The sequence below is a fragment of the Cryptomeria japonica genome, chromosome 9 (genome assembly GCF_030272615.1).
Source record: "Cryptomeria japonica chromosome 9, Sugi_1.0, whole genome shotgun sequence".
Classification (NCBI taxonomy): domain Eukaryota; kingdom Viridiplantae; phylum Streptophyta; class Pinopsida; order Cupressales; family Cupressaceae; genus Cryptomeria; species Cryptomeria japonica.
The window spans coordinates 578,706,469-578,726,633 of NC_081413.1; the positions used below are offsets into that span (position 1 = coordinate 578,706,469).

General features: G+C 34.5%; 1 pseudogene; it reads right to left on the reverse strand.

Annotated features, from left to right (window-relative positions):
• Window positions 1–340: 340 nt before the first annotated feature.
• On the reverse strand, window positions 341–19,884 carry LOC131062873 (uncharacterized; annotated as a pseudogene).
• Window positions 19,885–20,165: the final 281 nt, after the last annotated feature.

Genomic DNA, 20,165 nt, shown 5'->3' on the forward strand with positions numbered 1-20,165 from the left:
TCTGAATCTTCTTACAGTGGAACAACAAGGACAAGACAGTCAAATAAGAACCGTCCAAGGAGTTCCACAAAAGACGGAACACCCAAATCAGACAAGCAAAGCAACAGGAGCCAACTCCAAAAGAAAGAACAATCTATTTCTTATTTTATTCTTCGTGAAGCCTTCAATTTAAATGAAATCCTGAAATTTATTTTAAAATAATTTTATAGAATAATAGATACATGAAATCAAAGATCCTTTTCAGGATTGTTGTAAACACTATAAATAAGTTTTCATGTTTGATAATTGACAACCTATTCAGATTTAATAGCTGTTATTTATTGTTCGATTATGCTTTTTTCTCGCTATGCCGATCAAATCAACGCTGGTAGTGGTATATGAAATATTTAGAAAAGGATGCACATTTCAAAAAATATGCACTTAATACAGATATCAACTTAGTTGTTTGAAAGACATCAAATTAAAGTTGACAACCTTGATTGAAACCCTAAAATGAGGACCCAAACCTCAAAATCCTAGGCCCCATCTCCTGTCCATAAACTTCCTCTCAACAAAAAAGCAATTTATGTGGACCACAACTGAAATAGAAAGGATGGTGAAATGATGGAAGTAATCAGTAAATGGAGAATTCAAGAGGATACAATCATTTGATCAACAGTAGTCGGTCCACCTCTTCTCTTCCATGGATATTCAATTGTTTGTTCCCTTTCAAAAATTTGGTAAACCAGCGAGCAGAAAGATTTGGGTACCTCTTTAAATTTTTATCTTTGAAATCCACATGAAAGAGGCCATAACGAATCTCATAACCATACAAAAATTTTAAACTGTCCAACAATGTCCAGACGAAGTATCCTCGAGTGTTCGATCCATTGCTGCACTCACATAAGTATGCTATCTGTAACTCTAAAGAAATCAATAGAATAAGTTGTGTACAGTTAAGGGTATGGTTTATGTCCAGCTTACCTGATAGCTGCAAGCAAACTCTGAAGATAATCATGGAGATACTCCATCCTTCCCTTATCATTCAATGCTTCCAAGAGTGAGAGAGATTGGTTGTTTCTGGTGCGATATCCTAAAAAGAAATTTATAATTAACATTTCAGAATTGAAAGAAAATCAAATGAAACTATTGTAAAGCACACTAAATGGTGATAGGATAGAAGAACTCGAAAATGAAGATGACGGAAGAAATAAATAGAGGGAGGGTTGACAGATAGGAGATAATTTTAAGTACAGATAGTCAAGAGTGTTAGTTTAAAAAACGAGCAGAGAAAACACATAATAATGAACAGAAAACAGCAGAAAGAATAATAGACACAACAAAGAGCTCAAGACACAAGATTAACGTGGTTCACCACTAAGTGGCTACGTCCACCAGAAACACAAGGAGTTCTTCTATTAATGAATAATGCAAATACACAGTACATTATGTATGGGCTGCACACAGCCATTTATATAAACATATCAAATATGAAATGAAGAGTCTTCTGGGGAAGACAAACAGCCATGTGACTGTTGGGCTTCATATACCCAACAATCTCCCCCGTGAAGTCCAACCGGCACAGCCTCTAACCTTCCCTGCATCTCCATTCCAAGGCTCATACTACAACTAGCTCTTGAGAAGATTTTAATATCGCCAAACTCTGTTCATGAACAGTGCAAATTAATCTTCTCCAAGTCAAATCACAGTTAAAAACATACTCTCTAACTACTTCATCCGGTAATCCATAATCAGGAACACTACTATCAACAGATGCATAATACACTCCTCCATCAAAGTCTCTTGTTTTTGTGCTCCCACGTAATAGAATATCTAGATCACCATTATCAGATTTTAATACCCAAATATAAAACTCTTGTACAGGTGTGAATAGCCTACAAACATCACTCTCAATTCTCACGGTTGCCTCACTGAATGAATTTGTTGTATTTTGTGCAGAAACTTGTGCAGCAATCAACGCATTCCACTCTGCCTCCACTGCTGCAGTCTGCAATAATAAATCATCACTTTTGTAATCTGCTTGTTCTTCTTCAGGGTCATCCTCATTCGCTAGATTCGAGACTACATCCTCCTCACCCTGGGAGGCATCCTCCTCATCTTGGAAGGGAAACAAACCAGTCTCTTCTTCAAACAGCGAATACAACAAATCCTCTTCTTCTTCAGCCGAAGTCTCCTCCGATTTCCAGCCATCCCACCAATGACATTTGGTTTCAACCTCCACTTGGACATCACTCTCTACTGAGTCTAGACTGCCAAGAAATTTTTTGATGACTGATTCGGCCTCATCATCTGAAACTTCAGCCTGTTTATTGATAACATAAAAGCACCCAACTCCAGGATCAACTATCCAATCGGATCCCATCTCTGCTCAAGCCAACCGTGGCTCTGATACCAATTGTTAGTTTAAAAAACGAGCAGAGAAAACACATAATAATGAACATAAAACAGCAGAAAGAATAATAGACACAACAAAGAGCTCAAGACACAAGATTAACGTGGTTCACCACTAAGTGGTTACGTCCACCAGAAACACAGGGAGTTCTTCTATTAATGAATAATGCAAATACACAGTACATTATGTATGGGCTGCACACAGCCATTTATATAAAAATATCAAATATGAAATGAAGAGTCTTCTGGGGAAGACAAACGGCCATGTGACTGTTGGGCTTCATATACCCAACAATCTCCCCCGTGAAGTCCAACCGGGACAGCCTGTAACCTTCCTTGCATCTCCATTCCAAGGCTCATACTACAACCAGCTCTTGAGAAGATTTTAATATCGCCAAACTCTGTTCATGAACAGTGCGAATTAATCTTCTCCAAGTCAAATAACAGTTAAAAACATACTCTCTAACTACTTCATTCGGTAATCCATAATCAGGAACACTACTATCAACAGATGCATAATACACTCCTCCATCAAAGTCTCTTGTTTTTGTGCTCCCATGTAATAGAATATCTAGATCACCATTATCAGATTTTAATACCCAAATATAAAACTCTTGTACAGGTGTGAATAGCCTACAAACATCACTCTCAATTCTCACGGTTGCCTCACTGAATGAATTTGTTGTATTTTGTGCAGAAACTTGTGCAGCAATCAACGCATTCCACTCTGCCTCCACTACTGTAATCTGCAACAATAAATCATCACTTTTGCAATCTGCTTGTTCTTCTTCAGGGTCATCCTCATTCGCTAGATTCGAGACTACATCCTTCTCACCCTGGGAGGCATCCTCCTCATCTTGGAAGGGAAACAAACCAGTCTCTTCTTCAAACAGCGAATACAACAAACCCTCTTCTTCTTCAGCCGAAGTCTCCTCCGATTTCCAGCCATCCCACCAATGACATTTGGTTTCAACCTCCACTTGGACATCACTCTCTACTGAGTCTAGACTGCCAATCAAAGAGGATGAATTCTTCAAGTATAAGAAAGTCATGAAACTGCTTGAAGTACAAGAAAGTATAAGCAATAGAGATATTGTGGTTACATGGAGACCTGAGTCCAACACAAAAAAATACAATTAATTTGCTGAGTCAAACTAAACATAAGACGGTGAGTACCATTTTCATAGATTAATATAGGTGGATTGTCATAGTGTTGCTTGAAATATTCCAATAATGCTTCCAATCCCCATGGAACATTCGGAAGTCCAGTTGGTGCCAGCTGCAATTAAATAATCAGGTTTTCATGGTCCACTACAAATTTTATATATCATACTTTATTTTGACTAACCAGAGATGGGTAAGAAACAAATTATGGGCTTACCTTACCAATAGGGACATCGCCTCTCATTACTTTATATACACCAACGTATAAACATCAGTATCTAAAATAGCTTACCTGTATTCTAAACTATGTGATTTATTTCAAAAATTGTTATCTACCTGTTTCATTTGAGCCTAAATCCCTCAGATAGTCTCTTTCCTCCGCACCAAACCTCTGACTAGGTAAATTGGAAACATAGTAAGTGCCGTAATGATTCAACCCAACGAAATCAAAAGATCCCCATAGCTTTTTAGATTGTTGTTTGGTGAAAGTGGGCAGCCTGGAGCCTACAATCTTCTTCATGCTGGAAGGATAGTCCGCAAAGAAAAGAGGATCTATGAACCTTTTGGACATGATGAAGAAAGAAAAGGGTCATAATAAATTGGTATAAATTTAAAATTCTATCACAAGGTTCCAGAAGGATTTTCTCATTTCATTTCAATTCAGTAAAGACTTACCAATCATTTTGAAAATCAAATGTCCTCTGAGTTGCAGCTATATCTTTGGATGAGTTTGTCAATGGCACATACCACATTGCCACAATTGCCAAGCCAATAAAACCCTTTTGGTTGGTCTGCATAAAGAAAGAAATTATCAAACTTTTAAACAATAAATTTTGCAGCCTCCAGGCGGCCAATAATAAGTAAATTTCTTTGCTGGAAATTTCAAAGGCCTAAAGCTAATGTTGGTTGAGTGGTTTGATAGCCCTAAGCCCTTTCTATTTCTGAATTTAGGGCTCAACCAAATAGAGAGTAGTTGAGCCTTTTCAGAAGTTATTAACCTATTTTCAGTGTTAAAAATTGCCCTTTTAAGAACAAATATTACCCTACTAAAAATTACTACCTGAATTTTTTCTCTGTAGACCTCAACTACTTCTGCATGAGATAACAAAACATGATGACCAACAATATATGGTTCGACTGTAGAATCTCCTGCACTACAGTTGCCAAAATATCCAAATGGATAAGAACAGCGTTCCGGAGGCCACCAACCAATGTCATAACTTAAAGTGGGAAATGCATTTGGCTCGTTGAAAGTTGTCCAGTACTTCACTCTGTCCCCAAATTCTCTGAAACAAACTTCTGCAAAGGCTCTGAAATCTTCTCTGTTTAGCAACAGCCAATCAAAACTCTTAGGCATCTAATAGTGTGAAGAATAGCTTCATGAAGAACAGCCAATCATTTATAGATTGAGACAATACACTATTCTGGGACTGAGCCATCCTCCATAGGCATCTTCCAAGCTCTGGGGCAAATCGAAGTGGTATAAGGTAGCATGCGGTTGAATACCTGCAAATTTTACGATTGTCTTCAATTACATGTTTTTATTCCTTCAATTTTCAATTTATTTTCTGCGTTCTCTATTCAGTTCCAAGATTTCTTTTACTCATTCCTGAATAATATAGTTTAATTTGATGGGAACTAGAAGATATTATTTTTACAATTAATGAGTGGCCTTGGACTCTTTTCTTACCATGGAGAAGGAGTTCATTGGTGAGATTATTGTAGTATTCCAATCCCTTTGGATTGATGTCCCCCCTTCCATCTGTAACAAAACAGCAAGTTAAGATGATCTCCAAGTGAAAATAAAAGAGATTTTGACTTTTTCCTCTAAAGATCATCAAGAAAATATTCTGGCAGTACCAGGTATTAGTCAAGACCATAAGATGGAAAATCTGTATGCATCTAATCCCATTTTGAACATCAAGCGGACGTCCTCCTGATAATATGTTTGTGGTAAGCCAGATTAAAGCAGATAGAATGTAATTGATTCAATATTACCAATCAAGAAAAGTGTAGTAATCTAGATTACTTTATAATGGTGGTATTGGTCTACAGCAACATCTCCTGTGCTTCCATCAAACATTTTCCCTGTGAATGCACGTTTAGCCTTATCTTCCTTTAAGTTTGTTTATTCAAGAAGAAAAAAGAATTCTAATGACAAAATGGTTGCGTTGACAGTAATAGAATGGTTAATTTGGAGCTGGAGTAGACTAAACAAAAAATAGTATAATGTTTGTTTATGCACTAACAGAATAGAAGCATTTTCTTACATCAAGAATTGTTATTGTTAATGGTAGAATTATTAATTATATTGAGATGGACTTACTTCAAGAAAACAAAATGTATAGACAAAATTCACATAAATTTTCTGGTGTCACAGAAAAAGAAGGGACTAACCAGAATGTGTATAAGTATCCCAAATGGAAGGCTTACGGCCATCAAGTTGTGCTGCACCTTCAACCTGTAATATATATACACCCACACCAGGGTCCAAGACAAAAGTATTATTAAACATTATAACAACTAATTTATAATAGAAAAGAGAGGAGGGGGGAAGTGATATTACCTGGTAAGCAGAAGTCCCTGCACCAAATATAAAGTTTTCGGGAAAATCATCTCTGTTGAGAGTGTCTACCTTGAATTGCAGACAGACAGGAATTTGAACTCCTACGAAGAACCAAAACAGAAGTGCTTCTCTCTTTCCAATCTTCATTGTTTTTTCCCTACTTTTCCACAGTATGAGCAAAATCTTTCTACAATTTTGAAATATGAGTTGAATTTTAAATCAATTAGTAGGACACGTAGTAGTAAATTAAATTAAAGTACGGAAATAGTGAAGAGAGAAAGAAGGCAAATGTGACACGACAACCTTTGGAGAGCATTGCAAAAAAATGAATCGAGATTCCTAAGCAATTGCAGCCACAAATATATACATCAAATCTTGTTTTCTCTTACAGTCATACCAATCTCATGTGAAGAACATAAAGTCGTTTGTTTTTATCAAAATGAATGAACTTAATGAGATGGAGAAGTACGCAAAGGAGTTCGAGTAGAGGCTGCAGATTATTGATGGAGCATATGGCTAGAACTATATTGTCGCTTTCGATAGGTAGTTGATGTTTTTTTTGTCAGAACGGAAGAGTCTAATATAGCCAGGGCATTCGAGTTGCAGGGCTACCTAGAAAAAACGGGAATTCTCTTCGAATGGAAAAAATATCTCTGAAAAAGTGGGCATCATCTATGAGGTCGACAGAATGATCTAATAGTGTATTTATAAATTTAAACTTATAAATATTAAAGGGATTTAATTCTCTTTTCTTGTATGAAATCTCTAATCTGACCTTTAAACTATTAATATTTATTAAGCATAAGTTATTAACCTAGTCAAATTATAATAGATTGATAACTATTTTTTATCAAATGTTGGTTCCTTACCTAACACTATCAATAAAAATTTACAAACATGCTCAAATACATAGGGATCATATCATTCCATGATCGCCAACTTTCCATAGGGGTTGACTCAAGCGTACATCACATATACATAATAACTAACTCCAAAGTACATCATAAATGCATAGTGACTAGCTCTAGCATATATCACATATACATTTTCACTAGCTCTAGTATACATCACATATATATATATAATTGTTAGCTTCAACATACATCGCAAATACATAGTGAGTGGCTCATACAAACATAATTGCTAACAAACACCTACCCATAGTCCATTCCAAATAGAAAAGAAACCTAGTGCATTACACACTACATCGTGGGTTCCATTATTTTCCTCAATCTTTTGCACCACCAAGAAACTAGGAAGAGGATTCAGTGTATATCATACTACATCGAAGGTCCATGTAACAATTGAGAAGAGGATTTAGTGTTTCCTATACTACACTAAGGGTTCATCCTCCTTCCCAAAGATTTCCACAAGAAGTGAATGGACCTAGCGTAGTGCATTTTGATTTCAATTGCTTATAGGTAATTGAAAAAAAATCTATCCACCTAAGAAGAAGTATGTTTCGACATACACTACCTGGTGACCTTAGTGATATTGACATCTATCTTCTTCACATTTACCTAGATAACACTTGGCATCAATCATCCCTATTGTATAGGTGACTACCTATTACCCCTTCTGATATAATGGTTAGCTCCAATTACTATTACTTGCATGATAGGGCAATTACCTATGAAACTATTACCATATTCTATCCAAGGTAAGCCTTCACAACCTTCACCTTTGTGAACCAAGTGAATGCAAACTAATCCATTGTGGTAGCTCATGCATTGATCATTGGCATGGTCCAATGACTCTTTGTCACTATTCAACTATCTTATAGGTTCACACTTGTGCGAGTCATATATAATGATATTCATAGCAGTGGACTTAGATAAGTGTATCACAATCAACAAATTTAGGAGCCTATACATACAGTCTTGTATGTTTGGAGTTAAATTTCACAAACACATAAGAATCGCATTGAACCAATATGATATGGCTTATACTCAATAAATACCAACCATAAAATAGTTGAATCCATTCACTTCATTTAACCTACTATTATCAAATACAAGTTATCAAGTATTCTTAACACATTTGTAACTATCTAATATCCATCTTAACATCAAACTAAATCCTAATGAAGAAGGAAGGTTGAAAAAGTGAATAATAACCCCAAAGATTGGATTTCTCCCCTTTGAAATGCCCCCCTACAAACTTGAGGTCATAGGGGCATCCTTCACCCAAGGATTACCTATATACCTACTTTTAAATGATATCAAAGTCACAGGTAGGTCTCCTCACAATGTCTCTCAAAGGACACATATAAGTTTTGTTAATTTTTTCTTCCATTAAAAATAACTAATAGTAGGTACAAAATTGTTTATGCTCACAATATAGTAAACCTATATTGCAGAAATTTCAAAAGGGATAGATCTAGATCTCCACTTTGGGCTCCCATTGATGTTAAATCCTAAAATAATGTGAACATCCCATAGCCCTTACAATTACCTATCAAAGATACTTGGAAATATTTAATGCCCTAATGTTAACACCATATAGTTTATAACATAGGGTTTTATTTAAGACTATAACAAGATATCATCTAATGTGACTTGATAATATTAGATATCCCAAGTGTATTTGTTCTTGATATCTTAAACTACTATATCATACTAATGACTAATCCCTTATAAATTCAAGTATGAGAATAACCTAATATAATTTAAATATTGATCACTACTATGATAATTTCCCAGCAATAAGGGTAGCAATATCAAGACACGGTCACAATACGATATTCTACTTATATGGTTAAGCATCACAATCAAATTAATTTATGATGCAATCTCAATTAGAACATGTCATTCCTCTATAAGGAATATGAACAGTATTAAAACTTTGAAATATACATATCACAATAGCTATAAATTTGCTCTAGAAAAGTCAATATGCAAGTTGAATCAAGATAGCTGGCAATAGTATATCCATTAGTTGAGCATCTAAATATATGCATCCAATAATAGTATATTCTTAACTTCTTGATATCCTTTACATTCTTTAGAAATCCAAAACTTCTAAAATAGTCCAATCACAAAATATAAAATATTCACTCTTGCCACTTATAACTAAATATGACCTTATATGTAAGAGATAAGATATCAAAATATGTCATATAGTAAAATTATAGATAGTTTATATCTTAACTCAAGCTCAATGGTCCACCATTACATTAAATGATAATTATCTTTCATTTGACATGTGATCATATTATGGTTTACTATAGCTATAATGTCCTTCCTTTGCTCAAATGATAATTCCAATATCAAACTTCTTATATTAAAGAGGTCAATAGACATCATGTAGTTATTAAAGCCTTTACCATGATATTAGTGGATTATTAAAATTACTAAGTTGCAACATTAAAGATCATCTTATTCAAAGTGATTGTGGTGCCACTAACTAAAGTCACCATTACTTACAATATTATGCAAGCATGAGCCAAGGTTCATATTAATTGTATCTTATTCTTGATCCATATTATAAGGTTATCTTACAGTTGAAGATTTGACCTAGAACTCTTCTTCTTATTATTCTCTTACAGTTCAAATATAAATTTGTTCTAATAAGTAGACCTTGGTTATACTAATTTCTCGGTTTATAAATCCCTCTTAATCTCAAATTTTCACCTACCAAATGTACTACTGTGTTCATGTTTGGAGACCTTCCTTTTTTTCCTTTTCTTTTTCAAAGATAAATTACTTCTAAAACTATGATCTAAACCCATTATAGATCAAATAAAACATTTGGATTTTCATCAAAGTAACTCCTCACAATAGTCATTTTTACACTCATAAGAATCAAGATAAAAATACAAGCATATAGAGTTTAACATTATAGACACCTTGTTGTTACAATAAATATTCACTTAAGACATCATAAAGATTGGATATAATATTTCTAATCACTTCCTACACAAGAACATGATATTTTTTTGTATTTATATAGTGATAATTACAAATATACAAGTTAGCCATTCCCTAGAACATTTTATTACTACTTCTTTTGATAGAAATTCTTTAAATCCCTAAACAAATTGCCAATACATGGAACCAAAAGCAATATTCTTAGAATGGTAGAAAGTAGTTTATCTCAACACCAACCATTGAAATGGCTAAACCCTCATTTTGTTTTCCAGCCACAATATAAGATGAGAGATAAGGAGATATTAAAAGTTCCACACCCATGTAGTTTGATATTATAAAAGTTTTCGAGAAGAAGAAAACTTGAAAGGCCAGTGACATTGTTGTTCACCTTCATGAAGTTGGTGATCCTCTTCATACTCTCTCGACTCTTGAGGCTACAAAAGGCTTTTAATGTATCAATGCTCAACTTTCTTGATACTGGAGGCCAAGGCAAAGAGTGAGGTGCAATGTGTCATTGGAGGCAATGAAATAGAATTATATATTTCTTCAACTCTGCCTTGTGTAGACTGCCACAAATTACCTCCAATTGGCCCCTCTGAATTTCCATTTTTAAAAATTGATAAGGGCACATACTCCTTTATTTTTGTTGCTTGTGCTTTCAAGGCTAGAAACATTTTTTCATTGAATACCACACCCTAAAATTGAATTATCTTTTTGGAAACTGGATCCCAAAGTCTAAAACATACAACTTCTCACCATAACCAATGAATATGCATCGTGTGGATTTAGGATCCTATTTTTCTTGCTTTTCTTTGGGGACATGAGCAAGCACTTCACAAAAAAATACCCATAGGTGATTATAGGAAATTTCTCTTCCCATCCATCTCTCCTTTGGAATATTAAAATCGAAATGAGATGAGCAAAGAGTGGTGCACAACGTTCCATAGGAGGCAATAAAACAAAATTATATGCTCCTCCAATTGTACCTTGTGGAGACTACCACAAATTATCTCCAGTTGGTCCCTTTGAATTGCTATTTTTAAAAATTGATAAGGGAATATATATTCCCTTGTTTGTGTTGCTTGTTCTTGCACGATTGGAAAAAAAATTTCATTGAAGACCACATCCGAACTTCAAATTACCTTTTTAGCAACTAGATCCCAAAGTCTGAAACTATATAGCTTTTCACCATAACCAAAAAATATGCATTGTATGGATTTGGGATCCAATTTTATTCACTTTTTTTTTGGAACATGAGCAAACACCTGTAGGTAATTATAGGAAATTTTTCTTCCTATCCATCTCTCCTCCAAAATGTCAAAATCTAGAAATGGGATGAGGGTGCTCGATTAATCAAATATAGAACTATATTACAAGCCTCTGCTAAGAATTATTTGCCTAAGCCTACATTAGAAAGCATGCACCACACTCTCTCTAAGATTGTCCTATTCAACCTCTAAGATGCACCATTTTCTTGATGGGTGAATGGAACAACCTTAACCCTTTGAATATCATTATTTGCACAAAAACTATCAAATTCCAAAGAACAAAACTCTCCTCCATTATCAATTTTTAAATATTTTATTTTGAAAACACTTCTGATTTTCTTTTGAAAATATAAATCCATATTTTTCAATTACACTCATCAAGAAAAGTAACTAAATAATTAGCTCCTCCAATGCAAGTTACCTCTATAGGATTGAACACAACCGAGTGGACAAGCTCTAATGTTGTTGTCTTCTTATCATGACTAGTCTTGAAGAAGTTTGTCCTCTTTTATTTTTCATAAAGACAATGATCTCACATCACCAAATCAATAGAATTCAAACTAGTAAATTGATCCTTATTGAGCATAACATCGAGTTCCCTTTTTTGCCAAAGTTATGTGATAGGGAGATTGAGTGAGAAGTTACTCAATAAGCCTAAATTGGTTTAATTTTTCAAGTGGACTCAAAGATATTCTTTTTCTTTTGTGTTCAATTACTGTTTGGAAACATCAAACTTCAACACCCACACCTCTCCTCAAACAACCACCCTATTGTGTGTTATGCGACTTTGTTCTAGCTTGCTTCTTCAATGTTACTCAAATCCTCCACCATAGGTCCGCACTCCAAAATGATGTCTTTACTGTCAAAATATATTTAACTAGGCCCATTTGTGTGTTTTCAACTGTCTTTCAAAATTTTTGAGGGTTCTAGCACCCTTGAAGCAATCGGGTTCAACTTTTAGTGAAAACAGGGCTAAAAGGCTACTAGCCCGTGGAGGCCTAATTGAGTGAGTTTTGCTTGCATATGGAAACGATGACCATAACCATCATGAAAATTGACTTGGAAGGTGTCAAAAAGGTATAAACTCAAGGATTTTCATGGTTTTAGCCCCTAAGAAGTTGGTATAATGATTGTCCACGTTTTTAGGCAAATAAGAAGGGTTTTGAGAGGGTTTTGTCCATGTAACAGAGGAAGTCTCTTCTAAACTCCACACCAATCTTCTAAAATATTGTAGAACCTCTGCCACATCATTTAGAACATTGCCATGCATGAAATTACATCAAACACTTGCCATACAACAACAAAATGATTGTCAAAATGTATTGTCAGTGCTAATTCACTATTTTTGCTGCACTTTGAAGGGTTAGAATGTCATAAATAACTTCACCAAAGAATGTAACAATCTCCAAACACTTTTTCAACAATTGACACAATATTCCAAGCATGAATATGTTCATTTATCAACTTTGGATGCAAAAATCATTAAATTCCCCAAAACTAGGTACTTGTTACCAGCCACAACTCCACACATTTGCAAGATGTAATACACATTGTTTGGAGCTCTAAATACATCTACAACTCCAAGAAGAGTATTGAAGACCTCTGCCTCAAGTTTTCTCACTCAAATTGGTCTTTGAGCACAAACTTGTTTGATCTTATTCACATTGCTAGCCAAATCCATCTCCAACTTGCCTAGCATATGCTCAAAAGCACTTCTTTTCACAACACTAACCAAAACATGAATTATTTACACTCTACATAAGAAAGACATCTTGTCTAAGTCCATCCATGGGATCCCAAACCTGGATTAGATAAGTTGATGCATTTTGGAGGCCAAAACCCTTGACAAGGCAACCAAGGAGCAAAAATGAAACTTTTTGTACAACCAACTTCCAAACACAAAACCTGCAATCTAATTACATGAAGAGAATTGAATATACATTACAATCACTGTCCAAAAGGTACAATATGGAAATGAGGATCCCCAATACGGACTGTTGTCCAAAAATGGAGTCAAAACATGAGAAAAACCCAGAAAATTGCTTGCTCTTGAATTGATTTTGATAGAAAGTAAAAAGTCCAACCCTATACCAAAAAGAAGGAGGCATATAAATATAATTTTGAGGTAGTTAGAAAGTCCTGTACGGACATAAGGCATTTTTGTCTTCTTTTTACAAAAAGTGTCCAAAATGACAACTTTTACAAGCAAGAATGACAACTTTTGTTGCTCCAACAACCAACCTTCCAAAACCACCTAGGACTGATTAAAAACATTTTATAAACATGTTTCAATGATTTTCAAAGAATGGCTAAGCCTATAAGGCAATTTTCCACTTTTTAGCCCTTTTGGCCTAGAAGCACAAAATTGACAATTCAAGCCCTAAGAAGCAAAACTTGATCTCTCAAGCACAAAATGAGATCAAACACTATTAAATGAATAAACACAACCTATGAAAACATTTTAAAACTAACAATACACTTAAGCATGACAAATACCAAAGCTGGAGAGTATAAGCAAAACTAGGTGCTCCTACACCATTATGTCCTGATGGCCACAACTTCCATTGCAGCTCCCACTTTAGAATTACTCTCTAGCATATATAGAATACCTAATTTACTTAATTTTGCAATCACCAAGGCTCCCTTGGTTACCTTCCACGTATTTGAAGAGAAATTAACAATACAACCTTGAGCACTAAGTTGTCCCATGGATATCAAATTTATTTTTAGCTTGGACGTGTCACACATCTTTTATAAGTTATTCATTGTCATTTTTTAGTTGCAACATCGCATCACCTTTCCCAATTATTTCACATGCTTTGTATTCACCAAGATAGACTCTCCCAAGCTATCCTTTTGTGGTAATTTGTGAAGGCTTCCCAGCATGAAGTTGTATGGAAAGAGGCACCAAAATCCAACACTCATGAATCTGAAGTACTATCAATTATTGATAAAACTGGAACACCTTCATCTTTTTTATATACAATGTTGACTATGCTTTCCTTTAATTATTCTTGTGAATTTTTGTAAGACCAACAATTCTTTTTAGTATGACCAACTTTACCACAAAACCAGCAACGTTCATTTCTACCCCTTGACTTTGATCTTCTTCCAAATTTGGACCTTCTCCTATTGTTATTTCTAACTCTATTTTGAGGCCTTTCCCTATTGCCAAAATTAAAACATCATTGAATGATGACCCTTGATTTTTTCTCCTCATATCTTCAGTGAGAAGAGTGCCCACTACATCATCAAAAATAAGTTTTCCCTTGCCAGATACCAAAGTGTTGATTGCCATCCAACACCTTCTCAACTATTCGATAGAGAACACAATAACAATATGGCTTTAATTTCATCATTGAAATTTATGCTTACCGTAATCAATTATCTTCAATAAGAGTATAAAATTTATTGAGGTGATTCTACATGATCCCTTCTTCCTTCATTTTTTGAATTTTACAACTTCTTCATTATGAAAACTTTATCCGAAGCTAATGCCATCTCGTACATGGCTGAAAGTTTGTCCCATATTTTCTTTGGTATCTTCTCAACTAAAACATTGAAGAGAACACTAATAGTTAAAGAAATAAAAATTGGTGGTCTTGCTTTCTTATCCAATTTCTCTCACTCGTAATGACTCATATGAAATTTGGCTTCTTGGCTTTCCCTTTCAATGTGAGTGAGAGATCTTGTTTAATCAGTGGTGACTCCATCTACATCTTTCATAATCCAAAGTTCTACCTAGAGAATTTTTTTGTTCTCTATTTATCCACTTCCTCCATTTTTCTAGAATTTCTTTGTTGATTTCCAAGCAACTTCAACACCAAGCTCAGATAAAAAATTGTTAATTATGAAGTGCAAATAAATTCAATATGTAGAATTAGAAATGAAGAACAATAGACAATACAAACACAAATACAAAAAAAAATTGATAATTTACCAGAATAACTACATCCACTTTCAAAGTAGGACAAATCTCTTATTATTGTTCTTAGTATAATACATATTCAGCAACTTATAGTCAATATAAACATTATTACATTATCCATGTCTTCAAAAGAAGAAAATGGATAGCCAAAGGAATTGGAGGGAAAACCATCGTGTTTCATACTCAACAGAATGTTGGCCTCTTATTTAGATGAAGTCCAAAGAGGGTTAATGGGATGGTCTATATCATATCTTATTAAAATTTTAATGACCATGTCGTAAGCCCATTCCTATGCCATAACTCAACACCAGTACCATATGGTCATCGATGAGGAGAGGGGATACCATAATGCTTTGATGGCATGGTAGGAAACTATCTTTGTTTATAGCACCCCAAGCATTGTCTCCTTACCTATACACCCTTACATATAAACTGTCATTTTGAGCTTTAGGAGACATACTTACATTTTTAGAAAGGAGCCCTTTTGGGAGAGTTCTTGATAAAGGATATTGAGAGATTTGGAGAGTATGAGAATAATGGTGGTTTCTTGACTAAGTGTGGAAGTCCCAAATTTGATTAGGTTACATTCTTTATTATTTCCCTTATATTGTGCAGTATAAAAGATGAATTTGGAAGGTTGATTATGCTCTATTAATTATTTTAGTATTTCATTTTTGGGTTGAATAAGAATATCCTGATTTATTGTATTTTATAAATGTGTATCTATTTGAGCACTTGTATAACCTTTGTTGTTTGTTTGCTCAATCAACACTATACTAGATCTCATAATTTGCAAGACGGTAAGAGTCTCGAATGACCTAATCATTAAACCATATTTCTTGGGTAGAAAGTGTTCCTTCCCCATTGACACTATTCCCAAGCTTTAATGATTGGTAGAGTGTTCATGCAATGTAAATTAACAAGATGCAACTATATAACTATTTTTCAATTGAAATATTTTAAATTATATCCTATAATACATCATCATGATTACAACTTTATAATGTCATCCTCAACCCTAATAATAATATGATTGCAGATGATAAAATAATATTAATCTTGTATTCAATAATTTTTATACATGACATTTTACTCTTTGTCGGCTTCAATTATAGAAATGCAAGCTATCTTCAAATAAGATGAGTTTAAGTGTCAAGTGATAGATAGTTGGGATTTTTATGGTAAAAACCAAAATTACTATATTGAATGTCATGGATGAGATCACCTGCAACTCCAGTCAATAAGAAAAATAAGTACTTAATATAGAATTCTACTTAAATACATTGTACATGACATATGACTCTTTGTCAATTTTATGGAAACGCAAGTTATCTTCAAATAAGATGAATTCAAGTGTCAAGTGATATATGGTTGGAGCTTTTATGATAAAAACCCAATTATTATATTAAAATCTCATGAATGAGACCACCTCCTGCAACTCCAGTCTATAAGAAAAATATGCACTAGATATAGAATTCTACTAGTTGTGTAAAAAAGACATCAAATTAAAGTTGAGAGTTCAGTATGATACTCTGAAAACAGGAGGCGAACCTTAAATCCTAGACCTCCTCTCCTACCCATAAACTTCCACAACAAAAAAATCAATTTCTATGGACCAAAAGTAAGATAGAAAGGGTAGTTACTAGCGAGCAGGATGAAACTAATAAGTGGATGGAGAATAAGAGGATACAACCATTTGATCCACATTAGTCGGCCCATCTCTTCTCTTCCATGGAAATTTAATTTGTTTTTGCCCTTTCAAAAATTTCGTATACCAGCGAGCAGATAGATTTGGATATCTCTTTAAATTTTTCTCTTTGAAATCCACATAGAAGAGGCCATAACGAATCTTATAACCAAATACAAACTCAAAATTGTCCATCAATGTCCAGACAAAGTAACCTCGAGTGTTAGACCCATTCCTGCGCCCACATAACCATGCTCACTTAAACTCTAAAGCATTCGATAAAATAATTTGTATACAGTTGAAGGCATGGTCTAATGGTCTTTATTCAGCTTACCTGATGGCAGCGAGCAAACTCTCAAGATAGTCATGAAGATACTCCATCCTGCCCGTATCATTCAATGTCTCAGAGAGTGAAAGAGACTGGTTGTTTATGGTACCATATCCTACGTAGCAATTCATAAAACATTTCAGAAATGGAACAAAATCAAATGGAACCCTACCAAAACACAATATTGGACACTAAATTGTAATAGGGTAAAACAACTTGAAGCTAAAAACTATGGGAGAAAAAGAATAAAGAAAGGGGTGATAGATGCAAGATAATTTAAGTACAGAGAGCGAAGAGCGAAGAGGATGAAACCTTCAAGCATGAGAAACTCTTGAAGTTAAAAGCTATCTGAAATTACATGCAACATGTGGGAAGTTCAGGGAATTTATTATCATTGGTATAACCCAAAATGCCATAAGAAAACAGGGTGATTTGGGCTGTCTTGATTCTAAATAATCTTGACTTCTGACTATACCCATTAGTGAATGGCTGGTAAAAAACAGATATATTGTGGTTACATTGATACATAGAGACCTGGGTACCACACAGACAGCCATTCACATGCAATTAATTTGTTGAGCCAAACTGAACACAGCAGAATGAGTACCATTTTCATAGATTAATATAGGTGGATTGTCATAGTGTTGCTTAAAATATTCCAGTAATGCTTGCAATCCCCATGGAACAATTGGAAGTCCTGTTGGCGCGAACTGCAATCAAATGATAATACTTTTATGTCTACTACAAGTTTTATGTAACATAAATGATTTTGACTTACTAGAAATGTCCGAGGAATAGATTATGGGCTTACCTTACCAATAGGGGCACCGCCTCGCATTACTTTACACAAACCAATGTATACACATCAGTATCTGAGATTCTGAAAAAGCCTACCTATATTCTAAATTAGTAATCTGTTTCAAACTTTGCTATGTACCTGTGAAATTTGAACCTATATCTCTAAAATAATCTCTTTTATCAGAAACCCAATGACCAGATAAATCGGAGACAAAGCTAGTGCCATAATGGTTAACCCCAATGAAATCTAAAGATCCCCTTAGCTTTTTAGATTGTTGTTCGGTGAAAATGGGCAGCCTGGAGCCTACAATCTTCTTCATGCTGGAAGGATAGTCCCCAAAGTAAAGGGGATCTATGAACCTTTTAGACAAGAAGAAAAAGAAAGGGTCATAATAAATTGTTATAGATGTAAAATTCGATCACAGGGTTTCAGAAGCATTTTCTCATTTCAATTCAGTAACGACTTACCAACCATTTTGAAAATCAAAGGTCCTCTGAGTTGCAGCTATGTCCTTGGACGAGTTTGTCAACGGCACTAACCAGTTTATGACAAGTACCAAGCCAATAAAACCCTTTTGGTTTTTCTGCATTAAAAAACAGAACTATGAAGCTACTAAATAATAAATTTTTGCGACCTCTAGGCCAATATAAAGGTAAATTGCTTTGTTCCAAATTCCAAGCCCTAAAACTAATGCTGATTGAGTGGTTTGATAACCCTCAGAGATTTTTCTGTCAGGGAGTTTAGGGCTCAACCAAAGGGAGAGTACTTGAGACTTTTCAGAAATGGGCATGGGCTATTCACTCATAAGAATAAATATGACCCTGTTTTCTATGTTAAAAATTAGAACCTGAAATTTTTCTCTGTAGAGCATAGCAACTTCTGCATGAGATAACAAAACATGATGACCAACAATATATGGTTCCTCCGTAGAATCTCCTGCACTACAGTTGCCAAGTAAGGCAAACGGATAAGAACAGCGTTCCGGGGGCCACAAACCAATGTCATAACTCAAAGCGGAAAATGCATTTGGCTCGTTGAAAGTTGTCCAGTACTTCACTCTGTCCCCAAATTCTCTGAAACAAACTTCTGCAAAAGCTCTGAAATCTTCTCTGTTTAACAGCCAAGAAAAAACAGGTAGGCGTCTGATTTTATGAAGATTCAAGAATGGCTTCATGAATAAACATAGCCACTTCTTAAGATACTTCTGAAAACATTTTTTTAAAGTGTACCTTACAACTCAATACCAAGTTCAATATCAATAATGGATGGAAAAATTACACTATTTGGGGACTGAGCCATCCTCCATAGGCAGCTTCCAAGCTTTGTGGCAAATCGAAGTGGTACAAGGTAACATGCGGTTGAATACCTGCAAATTTTACTAATGTCTTCAATCTACACAGTTTTGTTTTAACTTACTCCTTTTTCATGTTTAGTTTCTTTTATTTTCTCTTCAGTTTCTAAGATATCTTCTACTCATTGCTTTATAATATACTTAAATTTGATTGGACAACAAAATATTCTATTACAATGAATAAGTGGCCATGTAGTGAAGCATTCATTACCATGGAGAATGAGTTCATTGATGAGATTATTGTAGTATTCCAAACCCTTTGGATTGATGGCACCCCTTCCATCTGTAACAAAAAGCAAGTTAAGATAATGTCTAAGTGATTTTTATTGATTTTTTTGTAACTTTTTCCCTTAGGAATGTTGATTTTTATAATAGAAAAATATTTAATACCCTGCGAATCCTATTTTCAATGTTTAAAGAAAATATTGTTTGGCAGTACCAGGTATAAGTCGAGACCATGAGATGGAAAATCTGTATGCATCTAATCCCATTTTGAACATCAGACGAACGTCCTCCTGAAAATATGTTTGCGGCAAGCCAACTTAAAGAATGAATTTAATATTGGTACCAATCAAGGAAAGTGTAGTAATGTAGTTTACTTTATAATGGTGATATTGGTCTGCAGTAACATCCGCATTGCTTCCGTCAAACATTTTCCCTGCAAGTGACATTTAGCTTAGTCCTTTAAGAATTCTAATGCCCAAAAATGACCAAATGGGTAACTTAAAGTAGATTGAAAACAAGATGATATAACCACTAACAGAATAGAAGCATTTTATTACATAAAGAATTGTTTTTGTTAATGTTAGAATTA